Genomic DNA, 16,114 nt, shown 5'->3' with positions numbered 1-16,114 from the left:
GGAAAGAGACCTGAGACAAAGAGATCTGAATTATACGAGAGCCGACCAGGGGAAACACAAATTATGCAGTCAAGTTTCCCACATTTGGGGAAATCACAGGGGCAGCACACCAAGAGTGCAATGGGTGAGCCTTGCCCTGGGAGAAGCACCTACATGATCATAGTATCTCACCTGGCAGGTAAGTAGGAGTTGGGCTAGAGCTGGGTAGGGTCGCTGCTCGGGCACTTCCCTGTCAAGTGAAGGAGATCCATCTGAGTCAGCACAAGGGAACTCTCGAAAGAAGAACAAGGCTAGAGGAAGATCTGAGACAAATAAATCTGACTTTTACCAGAGCTGACCAGAGGAAAGCACAAACACAGTCCCCCACTACCACAAATAATGAAGTCGAGTTTCCCACATTTGGGGAAATCACAGGGGTCAGCATACCCAGAATGCAATGAATGAACCTCACCCTGGGATAACAGTCTTCATTACCATGATATCTCCTATGCAAAATAAGTATGATTTGGGATAGGGCTGGGGAGGGCCGCTGCTCAGGCACATCTCTGTCAAGTAAAGGAGATTCAACTGACGCAGCACAAGGGAACTCTCATCTGGGGACAACAACTGCAGGGAGAACACATATTTTCAGATGAACATGGGAGGGCAGAAGGCTGCCTAATACTGAAGCACCCCCAAACAACAAACCAAATGCAACAACTAGTGCAAGCATTCCTGGGGGAAGGTCTGCAGAAGACGGATTTGCATACAGTGATGTCATCCAAGCAGTGGGCACGGTTGGCTGGAACCCTCATCTGCATATGAAAAGAGAAAAGGGGTATGCAGGGAATGGCGGCCTTTTGCGGCGCTTGGATGACCCTTAGTTCGCATTAAACACCCCCACCCTCCTTCGGTGTGGGGCTCATGTTTGCAATGCCCCAGCCCCTGAAGCATTCAAGCTGATTTCTTGCAGCAGCTTGGCACTGTAACAGCTCCAGAGCTGCTCTGTATGGCAAGTAAAAGGGTGTGGGCCCTGCAGCACTACCTGTAGTTCGCATTGTGCGTTGGAAGGCACAAAGTAAGCAGATGGGAGAAGTCAGGATAGTGCGCAAGGGCATAGAAGGGAGCGGCTCAAGAAAAGAGAAGTGGAAACAGACAGCAAACTAGGCTGGAGAGCTCTTCTGTCTATATTTTGCAAACCTGCTCTTGTCCTCTCCAGCTGCTCCATGTAGATTTGACGTCTGGAAAGGTGCATAACCCACTGACAAGCAGGCACACTCCTGCATGAGTTTTCTCTCTCACTAGCTGGATGATACACAATCATTTGCATGTGCTCCACCTCCGACACACCACCCACCCAACCACCCAGTGACCAGAGCCACCCACAAGCCAACTGGCTCCGTGATTTAATTTGCACAGTGTAGTCATCCAGGCAGCATGTCCTTCTCAATGGAAGGATCTCTGGTTCCATGGAATCTTCCACATTGGAATGCTGCGGAATAAAAAGGATTTAAATATTCAGCTTGCTAGCATTCAATGTACCTGCGGCTTGGCTTTAGCACATGGGTCTTCATCCTGTGGCCCTCCAGCTGCTGTGAAACTACACATCCCAGCATGCCCTGCCACAGTTTTGCTATTAAGGTATGCTAAAACTGAGGCAGGGCATGCTGGGATGTGTAGTTCCACAGCATCTGGAGGGTCGCAGGTTGAAGACCCATGTTCTAGCATGCCTGTTCTATGATGCATGTACCGTGATGTCACAATCAGCTTGGAATGGGGTGTCTAGCAGGCATTTGCTGACAGCCACTTGAGGGAGACACACATCAGGAGATGCAGCATATCGGAGGTCTTCGATGCCTTTCCAGCAAATGCACACCACCTGCTGCTGGTCTGGACACAAAACAATGCCCACAATCGAAGTCCCAAAATGCCCAACTATAGGATTCATGTAAGTAGTGAATTTAGGAATGAATTTAGAAGTAGGAAATTAAGTTAGTTCACAAGTACATTCAAATTCAGATCTAAAGTCTAGGTAGGCCTCACGTCCTGGCAGCCCCCAGCACTTAAAAATGCCTTGATTAGAGGTAGAGAATTAAATGTAGATAAAAAGTAGACACAAAATAAGACTCCACAGAGCAGTTATCAGGTGTCTTTATCAATTGTTGCATTTAAAAAATCAAGCAATTAGGGAACACAATGTTGCAACAATGTAACCCTATTTGCAAAATAGTACTAAATAAGTTTGTCGATGTAAGACATTTGCAAAGGCGCATCCAAAACACGCTGGAAAATGCAACTGAATCTGTTTTTGGAGGCTAGAATAGGAAATGTGCATCGGTCCTACCAGTACTGAAAGCTCTTCTACCATCTCCCTTTTCTGAAAAGCCATTTAATATATGGTTCCCAGATAGGGGACATATCAGATATTGCCTTTCAAAAGCAGCAAATATCATACCACTTCTATTGCCATCAAAGATAAACATTGATTGTTTTCAGATATTGGATTGAAAAAGCAGTCTTTATTGACATAAAGAAGCAAAAAAACATACATAAACATTACACACATAAGTACTGTGTTGCAGCACAGATAAAACACAATACAAATGCTGTCGGTATAGTACAGTTCAAGAACTACAGCACAGGCCAGCCTACACTATAAATCATGAACTGCACTATACATTTAAACAATACAATAATACAACAGTTAATAAGGCTATGGGTGTGGAGTGTAAGAGGGTGAGGGAATCACAAGCCCGAAGCTTTATTGAAAGACAGACACATATAAAGGGAGGATTAATAAATACAAAGATATCCTTTACTATAGAATGTAGTCCAATCCGGTCTTTCAACTCTTCCACAACTTAAAAACGGATAGTGTTCCCAAGCCTTCCATCCTGGAATATCTTCAGTCTCTCGCCAATGAAGAAAACAATCCCTCCAGCAGACTCTTTAACCACGATACAAGATCACAGCCAAAAGGGCGAGAAGCAACTACACTTGCGTTTAACCAAAATAGCTAAAACTTAGTGGAGGAAAGTGCAGTGCACCAAAACATAAGCTGACACAATCATGGAGAATGCGCCAGCATATATGCTCTTCTATCTATATTCTGCAAACCTGCTCTTGTACCCTCCAGCTGCTCCATGTAGATTTGACGTCTGGCAAGGTGCATAACCCACTGACAAGCAGGCACACTCCTGCATGAGTTTTCACTCTCACTAGCTGGATGATACACATTCATTTGCATGTGCTCCACCTCCGACACACCGCCCACCCAACCACCCAGTCACCAGAGCCACCCACAAGCCAACTGGCTCCGTGACTTAATTTGCACAGTGCAGTCATCCAGGCAGCATGTCCTTCTCAATGGAATAATCTCTGGTTCCATGGAATCTTCCGCATTGGAATGCTGCGGAACAAAAAGGATTTAAACATTCAGCTTGCTAGCATTCAATGTACCTGCGGCTTGGCTCTAGCACATGGGTCTTCATCCTGTGGCCCTCCAGCTGCTGTGAAACTACACATCCCAGCATGCCCTGCCACAGTTTTGCTATTAAGGTATGCTAAAACTGAGGCAGGGCATGCTGGGATGTGTAGTTCCACAGCATCTGGAGGGTCGCAGGTTGAAGACCCATGTTCTAGCATGCCTGTTCTATGATGCATGTACCGTGATGTCACAATCAGCTTGGAATGGGGTGTCTAGCAGGCATTTGCTGACAGCCACTTGAGGGAGACACACATCAGGAGATGCAGCATATCGGAGGTCTTCGATGCCTTTCCAGCAAATGCACACCACCTGCTGCTGGTCTGGACACAAAACAATGCCCACAATCGAAGTCCCAAAATGCCCAACTACAGGATTCATGTAAGTAGTGAATTTAGGAATGAATTTAGAAGTAGGAAATTAAGTTAGTTCACAAGTACATTCAAATTCAGATCTAAAGTCTAGGTAGGCCTCACGTCCTGGCAGCCCCCAGCACTTAAAAATGCCTTGATTAGAGGTAGAGAATTAAATGTAGATAAAAAGTAGACACAAAATAAGACTCCACAGAGCAGTTATCAGGTGTCTTTATCAATTGTTGCATTTAAAAAATCAAGCAATTAGGGAACACAATGTTGCAACAATGTAACCCTATTTGCAAAATAGTACTAAATAAGTTTGTCGCTGTAAGACATTTGCAAAGGCGCATCCAAAACACGCTGGAAAATGCAACTGAATCTGTTTTTGGAGGCTAGAATAGGAAATGTGCATCGGTCCTACCAGTACTGAAAGCTCTTCTACCATCTCCCTTTTCTGAAAAGCCATTTAATATATGGTTCCCAGATAGGGGACATATCAGATATTGCCTTTCAAAAGCAGCAAATATCATACCACTTCTATTGCCATCAAAGATAAACATTGATTGTTTTCAGATATTGGATTGAAAAAGCAGTCTTTATTGACATAAAGAAGCAAAAAAACATACATAAACATTACACACATAAGTACTGTGTTGCAGCACAGATAAAACACAATACAAATGCTGTCGGTATAGTACAGTTCAAGAACTACAGCACAGGCCAGCCTACACTATAAATCATGAACTGCACTATACATTTAAACAATACAATAATACAACAGTTAATAAGGCTATGGGTGTGGAGTGTAAGAGGGTGAGGGAATCACAAGCCCGAAGCTTTATTGAAAGACAGACACATATAAAGGGAGGATTAATAAATACAAAGATATCCTTTACTATAGAATGTAGTCCAATCCGGTCTTTCAACTCTTCCACAACTTAAAAACGGATAGTGTTCCCAAGCCTTCCATCCTGGAATATCTTCAGTCTCTCGCCAATGAAGAAAACAATCCCTCCAGCAGACTCTTTAACCACGATACAAGATCACAGCCAAAAGGGCGAGAAGCAACTACACTTGCGTTTAACCAAAATAGCTAAAACTTAGTGGAGGAAAGTGCAGTGCACCAAAACATAAGCTGACACAATCATGGAGAATGCGCCAGCATATATGCTCTTCTATCTATATTTTGCAAACCTGCTCTTGTACCCTCCAGCTGCTCCATGTAGATTTGACGTCTGGCAAGGTGCATAACCCACTGACAAGCAGGCACACTCCTGCATGAGTTTTCACTCTCACTAGCTGGATGATACACATTCATTTGCATGTGCTCCACCTCCGACACACCACCCACCCAACCACCCAGTCACCAGAGCCACCCACAAGCCAACTGGCTCCGTGACTTAATTTGCACAGTGCAGTCATCCAGGCAGCATGTCCTTCTCAATGGAATAATCTCTGGTTCCATGGAATCTTCCGCATTGGAATGCTGCGGAACAAAAAGGATTTAAACATTCAGCTTGCTAGCATTCAATGTACCTGCGGCTTGGCTCTAGCACATGGGTCTTCATCCTGTGGCCCTCCAGCTGCTGTGAAACTACACATCCCAGCATGCCCTGCCACAGTTTTGCTATTAAGGTATGCTAAAACTGAGGCAGGGCATGCTGGGATGTGTAGTTCCACAGCAGCTGGAGGGTCGCAGGTTGAAGACCCATGTTCTAGCATGCCTGTTCTATGATGCATGTTCCGTGATGTCACAATCAGCTTGGAATGGGGTATCTAGCAGGCATTTGCTGACAGCCACTTGAGGTAGACACACATCAGGAGATGCAGCATATCGGAGGTCTTCGATGCCTTTCCAGCAAATGCACACCACCTGCTGCTGGTCTGGACACAAAACAATGCCCACAATCGAAGTCCCAAAATGCCCACCTACAGGATTCATGTAAGTAGTGAATTTAGGAATGAATTTAGAAGTAGGAAATTAAGTTAGTTCACAAGTGCATTCAAATTCAGATCTAAAGTCTAGGTAGGCCTCACGTCCTGGCAGCCCCCAGCATTTAAAAATGCCTTGATTAGAGGTAGGGAATTAAATGTAGATAAGAAGTAGACGCAAAATAAGACTCCACAGAGCAGTTATCAGGTGTCTTTATCAATTGTTGCATTTAAAAAATCAAGCAATTAGGGAACACAATGTTGCAACAATGTAACCCTATTTGCAAAATAGTACTAAATAAGTTTGTCGATGTAAGACATTTGCAAAGGCGCATTTAAAACACACTGGAAAATGCAACTGAATCTGTTTTTGGAGGCTAGAATAGGAAATGTGCATCGGTCAAACAAGTACTGAAAGCTCTTCTACCATCTTCCTTTTCTGAAAAGCCATTTAATATATGGTTCCCAGATAGGGGACATATCAGATATTGCCTTTCAAAAGCAGCAAATATCATACCACTTCTATTGCCATCAAAGATAAACATTGATTGTTTTCAGATATTGGATTGAAAAAGCAGTCTTTATTGACATAAAGAAGCAAAAAAACATACATAAACATTACACACATAAGTACTGTGTTGCAGCACAGCCAAAACACAATACAAATGCTGTCTGTATAGTACAGTTCAAGAACTACAGCACAGGCCAGCCTACACTATAAATCATGAACTGCACTATACATTTAAACTATACAATAATACAACAGTTAATAAGGCTATGTGTGTGGAGTGTAAGAGGGTGAGGGAATCACAAGACCGAAGCTTTATTGTAACACAGACACATATAAGGGGAGGGGCAATAAATAGAAAGGTATCCTTTACTATAGAATGTAGTCCAATCCGACCTCTGTGCTCTTCCACAACTGAAAAACGGATAGTGTTCCCAAGCCTTCCATCCTGGAATATCTTTGGTCTTTCGCCAATGAAGAAAACAATCCCTCCCTCCAGCAGACCCTTCAACCACGATACAAGATCACAGCCAAAAGGCCGAGAAGCAACTACACTTGAGCTTAACAAAAATGGCTAAAACTTAGTGGAGGAAAGTGCAGTGCACCAAAACATAAGCTGACACAATCATGGAGAATGTGCCAGCATATATGCTCTTCTATCTATATTTTGCAAACCTGCTCTTGTCCCCTCCAGCTGCTCTATGTAGATTTGACGTCTGGCAAGGTGCATAACCCACTGACAAGCAGGCACACTCCTGCATGAGTTTTCTCTCTCACTAGCTGGATGATACACAATCATTTGCATGTGCTCCACCTCCGACACACCACCCACCCAACCACCCAGTCACCAGAGCCACCCACAAACCAACTAGCTCCGTGATTTAATTTGCACAGTGTAGTCATCCAGGCAGCATGTCCTTCTCAATGGAAGGATCTCTGGTTCCATGGACTCTTCCACATTGGAATACTGCGGAACAAAAAGGATTTAAATATTCAGCTTGCTAGCATTCAATGTACCTGCGGCTTGGCTCTAGCACATGGGTCTTCATCCTGTGGCCCTCCAGCTGCTGTGAAACTACACATCCCAGCATGCCCTGCCACAGTTTTGCTATTAAGGTATGCTAAAACTGAGGCAGGGCATGCTGGGATGTGTAGTTCCACAGCAGCTGGAGGGTCGCAGGTTGAAGACCCATGTTCTAGCATGCCTGTTCTATGATGCATGTACCGTGATGTCACAATCAGCTTGGAATGGGGTGTCTAGCAGGCATTTGCTGACAGCCACTTGAGGGAGACACACATCAGGAGATGCAGCATATCGGAGGTCTTCGATGCCTTTCCAGCAAATGCACACCACCTGCTGCTGGTCTGGACACAAAACAATGCCCACAATCGAAGTCCCAAAATGCCCAACTACAGGATTCATGTAAGTAGTGAATTTAGGAATGAATTTAGAAGTAGGAAATTAAGTTAGTTCACAAGTACATTCAAATTCAGATCTAAAGTCTAGGTAGGCCTCACGTCCTGGCAGTTCCCAGCACTTAAAAATGCCTTGATTAGAGGTAGAGAATTAAATGTAGATAAAAAGTAGACACAAAATAAGACTCCACAGAGCAGTTATCAGGTGTCTTTATCAATTGTTGCATTTAAAAAATCAAGCAATTAGGGAACACAATGTTGCAACAATGTAACCCTATTTGCAAAATAGTACTAAATAAGTTTGTCGATGTAAGACATTTGCAAAGGCGCATCCAGAACACGCTGGAAAATGCAACTGAATCTGTTTTTGGAGGCTAGAATAGGAAATGTGCATCGGTCCTACCAGTACTGAAAGCTCTTCTACCATCTCCCTTTTCTGAAAAGCCATTTAATATATGGTTCCCAGATAGGGGACATATCAGATATTGCCTTTCAAAAGCAGCAAATATCATACCACTTCTATTGCCATCAAAGATAAACATTGATTGTTTTCAGATATTGGATTGAAAAAGCAGTCTTTATTGACATAAAGAAGCAAAAAAACATACATAAACATTACACACATAAGTACTGTGTTGCAGCACAGATAAAACACAATACAAATGCTGTCGGTATAGTACAGTTCAAGAACTACAGCACAGGCCAGCCTACACTATAAATCATGAACTGCACTATACATTTAAACAATACAATAATACAACAGTTAATAAGGCTATGGGTGTGGAGTGTAAGAGGGTGAGGGAATCACAAGCCCGAAGCTTTATTGAAAGACAGACACATATAAAGGGAGGATTAATAAATACAAAGATATCCTTTACTATAGAATGTAGTCCAATCCGGTCTTTCAACTCTTCCACAACTTAAAAACGGATAGTGTTCCCAAGCCTTCCATCCTGGAATATCTTCAGTCTCTCGCCAATGAAGAAAACAATCCCTCCAGCAGACTCTTTAACCACGATACAAGATCACAGCCAAAAGGACGAGAAGCAACTACACTTGCGTTTAACCAAAATAGCTAAAACTTAATGGAGGAAAGTGCAGTGCACCAAAACATAAGCTGACACAATCATGGAGAATGCGCCAGCATATATGCTCTTCTATCTATATTTTGCAAACCTGCTCTTGTCCCCTCCAGCTGCTCCATGTAGATTTGACGTCTGGCAAGGTGCATAACCCACTGACAAGCAGGCACACTCCTGCATGAGTTTTCACTCTCACTAGCTGGATGATACACATTCATTTGCATGTGCTCCACCTCCGACACACCGCCCACCCAACCACCCAGTCACCAGAGCCACCCACAAGCCAACTGGCTCCGTGACTTAATTTGCACAGTGCAGTCATCCAGGCAGCATGTCCTTCTCAATGGAATAATCTCTGGTTCCATGGAATCTTCCGCATTGGAATGCTGCGGAACAAAAAGGAATTAAACATTCAGCTTGCTAGCATTCAATGTACCTGCGGCTTGGCTCTAGCACATGGGTCTTCATCCTGTGGCCCTCTAGCTGCTGTGAAACTACACATCCCAGCATGCCCTGCCACAGTTTTGCTATTAAGGTATGCTAAAACTGAGGCAGGGCATGCTGGTATATGTAGTTCCACAGCAGCTGGAGGGTCGCAGGTTGAAGACCCATATTCTAGCATGCCTGTTCTATGATGCATGTTCCGTGATGTCACAATCAGCTTGGAATGGGGTGTCTAGCATGCATTTGCTGACAGCCACTTGAGGGAGACACACATCAGGAGATGCAGCATATCGGAGGTCTTCGATGCCTTTCCAGCAAAATGCACACCACCAGCTGCTGGTCTGGACACAAAACAATGCCCACAATTGAAGGCTCAAAATGCCCAACTACAGGATTAATATAAGTAGTGAATTTAGGAATGAATTTAGAAGTAGGAAATTAAGTTAGTTCACAAGTACATTCAAATTCAGATCTAAAGTCTAGGTAGGCCTCACGTCCTGGCAGCCCCCAGCATTTAAAAATGCCTTGATTAGAGGTAGGGAATTAAATGTAGATAAGAAGTAGACACAAAATAAGACTCCACAGAGCAATTATCAGGTGTCTTTATCAATTGTTGCATTTAAAAAAATCAAGCAATTAGGGAACACAATGTTGCGACAATGTAACCCTATTTGCAAAATAGTACTAAATAAGTTTGTCGATGTAAGACATTTGCAAAGGCGCAAACAAAACACGCTGGAAAATGCAACTGAATCTGTTTTTGGAGGTTAGAATAGATGCAGGATCAAGTAGCTCAATGGGTAGGGTATTTGATTAGAATTCAACAGGTTATAGGTTTGAATCCTGGGTATGATAGTTTGAGGTGTTATTTAATAAAGTATGTTTATATACTAGTCACACATGGCTTACTTGTACAAATGGCATGTCACCAGTTAGTGCTGACTGCTAATATGCCATTTGCACAAACACGCCATGTGTGACTGTATATGCATTTAAGGAGGGCACCCCGGCAATACCACAAACCATTGAGTGTCAAGTATACTAGATATATCTTCATATCTCATGTGCTTTCTCTGAGACCAATCTTGTTATGCCCCTTCCCCACAAGGCATGCGCCTTTTGTCTATATTGCAAAAATGGGGAGGGGGGGGGGCATATAATTATCTGTCACAGGGCACCAAAAAGTCTAGTTATGGCTCTGGTATGCATTATGTAATCTGGCAGACCATATCTCCAACACTGGCTGGTTGGAATAGAAATCCGGTTATCTATGTGAGCAAATGACCATCAACGATTTACTCTCAAACACTAGAAAATGGACAAAAATGGTCCCCTAAACAAATTGGTTAAATTTTGGGTTTAACCAATTTGTGTAATGACCATTTTTGACCACTTTTCTAGTGTTTGGGAGCAAATGGTTAATTGACATTTGCTCCTATACATTACCAGATTTTCATTCCATCCATCCAGACTGGATAGATAGCCTGACAGATAATTGTGTAGTGTACGCCCAGGATAACTGTCAGTTGTGCTTTCTTTTATGACGGCACATAAATGGGTGGGCAGATCCAGAGCAAGCACTGCCCACTCATGCATAGTTGTCAACTGATGTGAAGTTCCAGGGGGCAATCTCAGTTATAAAGAAAAGTATCTGGAAATTGTCCCTAGTTTAAAAAAAAAATAAAAAAAAATTGATCAACTCCATTTATTTAGTATGATATCCCAGGTGATAGGATGCCGGCAGTCAGAACAACATACTTTATTAAATAACACATCTCAAACTACCATACCCAGGATTCAAACCTATAACCTGTTGAATTCTAATCAAACACCCTACCTATTGAGCTATTTGATCCTGCATAAAAATTGTGAACATTATATGAAGCTATTGGTACTTTGAAAAAAAAAGTATCAGCATTACAACGCAGCAGATCCATGCAGTTTGCAGCCACACACTACATGTATCTGCTCAGCCACAATGCTGATTATTTCTTCACAAAGTACAAGGTGAGCTCCAAACAGAATTCTCTAGCTTAGAATTATGCCAAACCTAGAAGTCGGGCCCCCCACCCTGGGATCCCCCAGAGGGAGGCCTGCACCGTCATGCGGCAGGCTTGTCCGTTTTGGAAGCAGGCTGATGGGCAGCCCAGGCTTGCTTCAGTCTGGGCTTGGCAGGTCTGGAAGCATGAGCTTGCTTTGGGTATGCCTGACCTTGGGTACGCTTTACCTTGAGGATGAAAGGGCCAAGGGAAAGTACTTTTAGCCTTCTGCGTGGTAGAAGTCATACTAGGTAGGCAAGCTGTTTTAGCGGTAGCCAGATCAGCTACAATCTTATTGAGGTCTTCTCCAAAGAGAGTGTCTCCCTTGAAAGGAAGCACCTCCAGGGTTTTCTTGGAATCCATATCCACCGACCAGGATCTCAACCAGCTGTATAAAGTATTACCTTGGAACTGGCTCTCCACTCCCCATTATCTGGTTATCATGGCTTCCTCCGCCAGTGTCCAGACTCGCTTGCTGAAGCTCGGCCACTTCTTCCTAGCAGCAGGCTCCTGGATCACTGGGCAGCAGAGGTGCTTGGGAGCCGGAAGGGGGCGGAGCAATCAGGCAGGCAGTTGCAGTGCTGCCCAGCTATCTGTGGTGTGAGAAGAAGCAGGGGCACCCCACCGCTGGCAGTGCTGCAGCTAGCGGTGGTGGCAGCGGCGAGGCTGCTGGGCTGGGTCTTTAAAAAGGTGGAAAGAAGGGTGTTACGGCATGGAATGTACAAACTGCGAGACCCTGCTGGTAGCGCCTTTGTCTATTTAGTAGGAAGGGCACGTAACAGCCGGAGGGCAATGGAGGAAGCCCCTTTAGGGCTGGAGCCCGGCGGCAACTGACTCCGTTGTCTCTGGCAGTTCCGCCCCTGGACTAGAGGAATGGTCAAGAACATGGCAACATTTAATGCCAAAAAATGCAAAATCATACACGTCTCAAAAATACAAAGGCTAACTATAATATTAAGGGCATTATAATGGCAAGAGGAAAGCTATCTAAGTATTACTATTTCAGGTGAGCAATGTAACAAAGCAATAGGAAAGGCAAGTCAGATGCTTGTTTGCATAGGTAAAGAACCAGTAGCAGAAAAAAGTAATACAGGTTGAGTATCCCATATCCAAATATTCCGAAATACGGAATATTCCGAAATACGGACTTTTTTGAGTGAGACTGAGATAGTGAAACCTTTGTTTTTTGATGGCTCAGTGTACACAAACTTTGTTTAATACTCAAAGTTATTAAAAATATTGTATTAAATGAACTTCAGACTGTGTGTATAAGGTGTATATGACACATAAATGAATTCTGTGAATGTACACACACTTTGTTTAATGCACAAAGTTATAAAAAATATTGGCTAAAATGACCTTCAGGCTGTGTGTATATGGTATATATGAAACATAAATGCATTCTGTGCTTAGATTTAGGTCCCATCACCATAATATCTCGTTATGGTATGCAATTATTCCAAAATACAGAAAAATCCGATATCCTAATGACGCGGTTGTTGTTTTTGGGAGTGATACTGGACACAGAAGAGGTTTTCTTCTAGTGGAATGGCTCTGGAGATCCAGAGTCTGGTCAAACAAATTCTGAAACCAGCAAGAGTGTTAATCCATCAATGCATTCGGTTGCTGGGGAAGATGGTTGCGGCCTACGAGGCCATTCAGTTTGGCAGGCTCCATGCCAGAGTGTTCCAGTGGGACCTGTTGGACAAGTGGTCCGGATCCCACCTACACATGCACCGGAGGATAATCCTGTCTTCCAAGACCAGAATCTCACTCCATTGGTGGCTGCACAGTTCTCACCACCTAGAGGGGTGATGGTTTGGGATCCAGGACGGGATCCTAGGGACCACGGATGCAACCCTCCGAGGCTGGGGAGCAGTCACACAGGGGGAAAACATCCAAGGAAGATGGTCAAGTCAGGAAAGTTGTCTCCACATAAATGTTCTGGAGTTAAGGGCCATTTAATAACTGCAGACACAGTACGCACTGGGACGGGTGCCCAGCATCCTCTACGGACTAAGAGAAAAGGATTTACCAGTAGGTATTAAAATCCTATTTTCTCTAAAGTCCTAGAGGATGCTGGGGACTCCGTAAGGACCATGGGGATAGACGGGCTCCGCAGGAGACATGGGCACTTTAAGAAAGACTTTAGTTCTGGGTGTGCACTGGCTCCTCCCTCTATGCCCCTCCTCCAGACCTCAGTTTGATACTGTGCCCAGTGGAGACTGGGTGCTTTTCAGGAGCTCTCCTGAGCTTTCTGACAGAAAGTATTTTGTTAGGTTTTTAATTTTCAGGGAGCACTGCTGGCAATAGACTCCCTCATCGAGGGACTGAGGGGAGAGAAGCAGCCCTACTCTCTGAGTTGCAAGGTCCTGCTTCTTAGGCTACTGGACACCATTAGCTCCAGAGGGATTGGTACGCAGGATCTCACCCTCGCCGTCCGTCCCAGAGCCGCGCCTCCGTCCCCCTCGCAGAGCCGGAAGATAGAAGCCGGGTGAGTATGAGAAGAAAAGAAGACTTCAGAGGCGGCAGAAGACTTCATGATCTTCACTGAGGTAACGCACAGCACTGCAGCTGTGTGCCTTTGCTCCCATACACCTCACATACTCCGGTCACTGTAAGGGTGCAGGGCGCAGGGGGGGCGCCCTGGGCAGCAATATAAACCTCTTTCGCAAAAATATAACATATATACAGCTGGGCACTGTATATATGTATGAGCCCCCACCAATTTTACAGTTTAAGCGGGACAGAAGCCCGCCTCCGAGGGGGCGGGGCTTCTCCCTCAGCACTCACCAGCGCCATTTTTTCTCCACAGCACCGCTGAGAGGAAGCTCCCCGGACTCTACCCTGCTTATACCACGTTAGACAAGAGGGTTGAAAAGAGGGGGGGGGGGCACATAATTCGCAAATTACATACAGCAGCACTACTGGGCAAACATTAAGTTACTGTTTTATTCCTGGGTTATATAGCGCTGGGGTGTGTGCTGGCATACTCCCTCTCTGTCTCTCCAAAGGGCCTTGTGGGGAAACTGTCTTCAGAAAAAGCATTCCCTGTGTGTGTGGTGTGTCGGTACACGTGTGTCGACATGTCTGAGGAAGAAGGCTATATTAGAGAGGAGCGGGAGCAAATGAATGTGGTGTCTCCGCCGACAGCTGATTGGATGGATATGTGGAATGTTTTAAATGCTAGTGTAAACTCATTGCACAAAAGATTAGACAAGGCAGAAGCTTTGGGACAGTCAGGGTCTCAACCCATGCCTGATCCTATGTTGCAGGGACTGTCAGGGTCTCATAAGCGCCCACTATCCCAGTTTGTTAACACAGATACCGACACGGATTCTGACTCCAGTGTCGATTACGATGATGCAAAGTTACAGCCAAAATTGGCAAAATCCATTCGATTTATGATTATGGCAATAAAAGATGTTTTGCACATCACAGAGTAACCCCCTGTCGCTGACAAGAGGGTACATATGTACAAGGGAAAGAAGCCTGAGGTAACCTTTCCCCCCTCACACGAGCTGAACGAGTTATGTGAAAAAGCTTGGAAATCTCCAGATAAAAGACTGCAGATTTCCAAAAGGATTCTTATGGCGTATCCTTTCCCATCAACGGATAGGTTACGATGGGAATCCTCCCCTAGGGTGGACAAAGCATTAACACGCTTATCCAAGAAGGTAGCCCTCCCGTCCCAGGATACGGCTACCCTCAAAGAGTGTGCTGACCGCAAACAGGAGATTACCCTGAAGTCCATTTATACACATTCAGGTACCTTACTCAGACCGGCAATTGCGTCGACCTGGGTGTGTAGTGCTGTAGCGGCATGGACAAATGCCTTATCTGAGGGGATGGATAGCCTAGACAAGGATACTATTTTATTGACCCTGGGGCATATAAGAGATGCTGTCCTATATATGTGTGTATGCAAACTACCGGTGGTGCTGCAGGGCCCACACCCTTTTACTTGTCTTGTAGAGCAGCTCTGAAGCTGTTACAGTGCCCAGCTGCTGCAAGAAATCAGCTTGAATGCTTCAGGGGCTTGGGCATGGCCAACATGAGCCCCACACCGAAGGAGGGTGGGGGTGTTTAATGCAAACTTGGGGTTATCCAAGCGCCGCAAAAGACCGCCATGCCCCGCATGCCCCTTTTCTCTTTTCATATACAGATGAGGGTTCCAGCCAACTTTGGCCCACTGCTTGGATGACATCACCGAATGCAAATCCGTCTGCTGCAGACCTTCCCCCAGGAATGCTTGCAATAGTTGTTGCATATGGTTTAATGTCTGAGGGTGCTTCAGTATTAGGCAGCCTTCCGCCCTCCCATGTTCATCTGAAAAGATGTGGTCTCCCTGCAGTTGTTGTCCTCAGACGAGAGTTCCCTTGTGCTTCCTCAGTTAAATCTCCTTAACTTGACGAGGGTGTGCCCGAGCAGCCGCCCTCCCCAGCCCTTTCCCAACACATACTTATCTTGCATATGAGATCTCTTGATCATGAAGATAGTTCTCACAGGTTGAGGTTCATCCTGGCCCCGCTCCCCGCTGGAGAGCGCTGATGAGGACAGCAGCGGGGCTTCAGCAGCAGGGTGAGTATGTGTGGCCAGAGACCTCCCTTCCCATGTGCAGGCCTGCAGAGTGTGCCGCGCAGGAAGGGGCATGTGACACTCTCCCTCCCTGGGGCTCTTCCAGATGTAGCTCCTCAGCAGTATTTTTCCCGGGCTGCGCGGCGCTTTCCCCGACTGGCATCCGCCCTGGAACACTGCCTTCCTCAACGCAACATCAGCAGGGGGCCCGGGCCTCATCACCATCCCAGGTCTTTCTCATGTATGTATCATGTATGTGTGTGTGATATATGTATGAATCATATATGTTTGTGATA

At 45.0% G+C, this 16,114-nt stretch overlaps 2 non-coding genes across 2 annotated transcripts; both read right to left on the bottom strand.

Moving 5' to 3' along the window:
- Positions 1 to 23: 23 nt before the first annotated feature.
- LOC134953125 (U1 spliceosomal RNA) lies at positions 24 to 186 on the bottom strand. Its single transcript, XR_010185440.1, has one exon. It is a non-coding gene; the product is annotated as a U1 spliceosomal RNA (small nuclear RNA).
- A 152-nt stretch (positions 187 to 338) lies between these two features.
- LOC134951901 (U1 spliceosomal RNA) lies at positions 339 to 502 on the bottom strand. Its single transcript, XR_010184555.1, has one exon. It is a non-coding gene; the product is annotated as a U1 spliceosomal RNA (small nuclear RNA).
- Positions 503 to 16,114: the final 15,612 nt, after the last annotated feature.

This window comes from Pseudophryne corroboree, chromosome 8 (assembly GCF_028390025.1).
Source record: "Pseudophryne corroboree isolate aPseCor3 chromosome 8, aPseCor3.hap2, whole genome shotgun sequence".
In the NCBI taxonomy this organism is placed as follows: Eukaryota; Metazoa; Chordata; class Amphibia; order Anura; family Myobatrachidae; genus Pseudophryne; species Pseudophryne corroboree.
Note: the sequence above shows the minus strand (reverse complement) of the source record. Positions and strands in the feature narration are given on the sequence as shown.